The following is a 4139-nucleotide window of genomic DNA, read 5'->3' as shown; positions in this document are numbered from 1 at the left end:
TTGATTGATTTCTATTGCCAAACATCAATCCTTTGTAAATCTTTCTTCTTTTCTTCAGTTTCCGATTCTGCCATTATATTCCTACACATTGGGATTCTGAATCTTACCTTTACTGTTGAACCCAACAAGACTTTGTAACAATTTCTGATTTAATTTTTGCTCCGATTATGTTGGACTGGAATCTGGTTTTATTTATGTTGTGAGGCACTTTGTTTTCATTCAAAGTAATCTTTGAGCTTCCATTTTGATCCAGGGCTCGAGTTAATTTGCTAATGATCTAGGCTTGATGATTTATGCTGTCCTGCTATAGTTTCTGCTGGTCTTTCTCTTTATATTGATCTTTAATCTTTTTTCTTTCCCTCCTGGATTGCTACTTTCAGAAATAATGTGTAGCTTTCCGAGTGTTATTTTCTGTTGATTCTAATTAATTAGGATGTGGTTCATAGGATTTTTCCTGGCAATTTTCTCTAACAACCCCAAAATGCTTACCATTCTATCTTTCTTTCCATATCTGAAAATGACAAAATATACCTGCAATGGAGAGGCCAGAAGAAGAAACAAATGGTGCAGAATCTTGCTGATGATATGACAGGGGACGTCCTCTCAAGAACTCGCACCAGCTAAGCCCTTGGGTAAGGATCGTGGTGTTTGGAATCTACCTTTTGTTAGTGTTATTCGTGAAGGAAATGCCATGGCTGACCAATTAGCGAGACAACCTGTGAATCATTGTGGCTGACATTTGGGGTTGAAACTACCTGGTGCCCCCTCCCCTTCCTCGCTCTATCTCCTTCAATCCCTACTCTTGTCTTTCCTGCAACTTTGATGATTTAAATAGTGTTTTATATTGTGTTGATCATTTTTCAAATAAAGCATGTGTTAAATTGCTTAATGAAAGCATTCATTGCTACATTTTTAGTCTAATTTTGAACCTAAATTGTCATTACTTTTTTCTTCTTCTGTTTTTGGCACCAAACCATATATAGTAGCCATCTTCAATTATGGCATCCATGATTGCCAACATTTCCGTGTCTAACTTCAAATACATTAAAAGAAATACTACTACCAATTAATTATTCTATTTGATCAAAAAATATATCAAATATCACATTTCCAATTCAACCAAATCGTACAAAAAAAAAGCTTTTTGCTATTAACCTAAAACAAACAGGAAAAGATTACAGTTAATTCAAAAGCTTGAAACATTCCTAGTTAGTCCAAGGGATTAAACCTCTAATGTACTGGTATGTACCTAGCAACAACATGCTTTAACATCCACACAAAAAGACATTAATCAAGTCTGGTGCCAGTTCTTTCTATACATACAAACAGGCGTTTCCACTATGCTCCCATGCAAGGTCATTTTTTGCAATCTTTCTGGGACATTGCAACAAGTTTTCCGCCTCCCCCATTTCTCCAAACTCCATGAACCGGCAACAGTTCAAGCATATCGCTGTCTACACCTGCTTTCTCTTCTTTTTCATCAGGATCAGCGTCAGAATTACCAACATTGGGCAGTGAGGCAGCGGAAGTATCACCGACACGGTTCTTAAGGAACTTTGAGGTTTTTTTCTTAGGTTTATTCCCTCCTCCCGCAGCCCCCACATTCTTCTTTGAGCTGACACCATCTGGCTGAGCGACAATTTCACTATTTGGTTCCATTGACAAATTTAAGTTAGTTTGTTTGTCGACTAAAATCTTTGATTTGCCTTTTCCACCATGATGCCCTTCGTTTGGTAAGATCTCCACCTTATGACCATCTGACAAAATGTTCTCTGAGCTTGTGATACCATTACCATCACACTACTCTATGCCTTTCTTTGAACTTTTCTTGCTTTTGGAACGACCATTGTCAATGCTCAAACCATTTTTAACAGAACCATTCTTCCCAACGGTGCAATTATGAATCTCAACAAGCTCTCTTTGCTTCTCAGCACTGGGAGAAAGTCTAGCTAGTTCAAAGACAAGATGTGATAAGCCAAATTGATGCACGTAGGCAAGATACTCTTAAGTATCAATTATATCCCGGAGGTACTCTGGATATTAATTTAAATGCACAGAATTTTTCCTCATTAAATTCCAATGCTGCACTAATTTTTTCCACTAGAGCCTTATTAGAAGATTGAACATACTCAACCTTAAGCAAAGGTGAGGCACTTCTAGACAGAGAAGGAGCACTGGAAAGAGATTTGTGAGAGGTTCTGTCTACAGGATTTGGAGCCACAGTACCTTGACTGACCTTGCTGTTACTATTTGAAGTCCTAGATGAACTTGCAAAATCTGAAGAGACAACAAGTCCATTAGTCTTTGATGGTCCAACCTGAGCAAAGCTCCGGCTTTCTCTGGGATGAACTCAGAGAACTGGATGGAGATAAAACCTCAGAATCTGAAACGGGCCTTGAGTGGTAAGAAAAACTAGCTAATGAGACAGGATGACTGTTTGCTGCTGGCAATTGAGGACTTCTACCATATTTCGGCAATGCAAGCAAGTAGCCATTGTATTCCCACTCAACCCACCCAAACCATTTCTGGATCTCTGTTGGTTGCTGCTTGGAGGCATCGGAAATGGAGGAAAAGGGGTTTCTTTCATTGGTACACTCCTAGAGTTCTGTCCTAAAACATGATTATATCTTGAAGATGGCTCAGAATATGTGGAGGTTAATGACTAGAAAGGGCTAACAATTATATCAATTTCATGTTCCTCTCTGGGAGTACAAACTGTTTGGGCATTTGATGAAATATCACAAGGCCTTTCAGCATTGGCTATCAGATGGCTATCTACAATGGACAAGTTCATTTGATAGCTTGATGGATTCGTTGACTGACATGCCGATAATGTTCATTAATTTGCTGAAACCAGAAATGCGTAGGTATCTGGATGTAAAAGATGAAAGAGGCATGTTGTAAATGAAGAAAGCATAAAATGCCAAGGACATTGGTAACGTCCAACAATTAAAAAAATTGAAACACAACTGAAGTACAGCAATTTAAAAGATTGAAACACACCTGAAGTATAGCACTACGCTTAGAGCGAGACAAACACCCTCCATGTTCCATGGCATTATACCTCGACTGATATCAGAAATACACAAGTCTTCTTAGTAGTCACTTAGTACATCCAGAAAACATAAAAGACAAACTCTAAATATTGATAGCCAAAAGGAAAAGATGCATCATTAAGACTAATAGATATCACCTATAATTCGGATTCAATTACAAAAACAATAAACTTTTTTGCAAGGTAAGCCTCATCTTCACATAAGAAATGTTCTTGACGAAAATGGATATGAGACATAAAGTTTGGTATGTTAATTAAAAAACAAAGCAATCACGACATACAATGAAAAACAAGCGAGTAAGTGGGACCAATATATAATCAAGCTATTGAAAATGTTAGGTCGGTGATTGATGCCCAAACACACAACAAAACAATTTAACGTGGCTTGGCAATTTGCCTATGTCCATGGAGCAGCCAATTTCATTATATAGAGAGAAAACTACAATCTACAACAATGAAGGAGGAGGAACACCTCACTCAACTCCTTCTCTTTGTAATTGCCTTACATTTCTCTTATCCCTCTGCGCTTGCTACTGCAAGCTGCTACATTTTACTGCTTTCTTTTGGCTCTCACACAACCTCTATTTTATAGTGGAAATGGGGGAACATACATCCCATCTCCACCTAACTCTCCCACTTTATGATATTTGATAAGAGAATTTTAGGCAACTGCATTTTTGTTTTCTTTCCAATTTGCTTTACAAGCCTTAACTTCAATAGTCATGGTGCTAGACTGCTAGTAATCTCATTACTGAAACCTAACTCTGCCTTGATTTTATTACTGAAACTATAATCACAAACAGCGTTGTATTTCTTTCAAAAAAAAGACAGAAGATAAAGTGGTCTGCTTAAGTGCACTAGTCATTGTAGAACTCTCTCCTAATCCAATTGAAGTAGGGATGAGCTAGTGTATCGATTGCTATTGTAGTATTGTCTCTCCATTGATTAGGTATCTTCCAAACACATCCATAAAATTCTTCTTGCTTGCTTCATTATCTCTAAATTATTGATAATTGTGTGACATGTTTATCCATAACTTAATAACCCCCCCATCTAACTTAAACGTTATTTAAACAGCAACTGG

The 4139-nt window shown here is 37.5% G+C and overlaps 1 protein-coding gene and 1 pseudogene across 2 annotated transcripts in view; one reads left to right on the top strand and one right to left on the bottom strand.

The window, feature by feature from the left end:
- LOC105135701 (TMV resistance protein N-like) overlaps positions 1-4139 on the top strand; it is a 25250-nt gene that overhangs the window by 13232 nt on the left and 7879 nt on the right. The window lies entirely within an intron of this gene.
- On the bottom strand, positions 1122-2350 carry LOC105135703 (uncharacterized; annotated as a pseudogene).

This window comes from Populus euphratica, unplaced genomic scaffold (genome assembly GCF_000495115.2).
Source record: "Populus euphratica unplaced genomic scaffold, PopEup_1.0 scaffold271.1, whole genome shotgun sequence".
Classification (NCBI taxonomy): domain Eukaryota; kingdom Viridiplantae; phylum Streptophyta; class Magnoliopsida; order Malpighiales; family Salicaceae; genus Populus; species Populus euphratica.
Note: the sequence above shows the minus strand (reverse complement) of the source record. Positions and strands in the feature narration are given on the sequence as shown.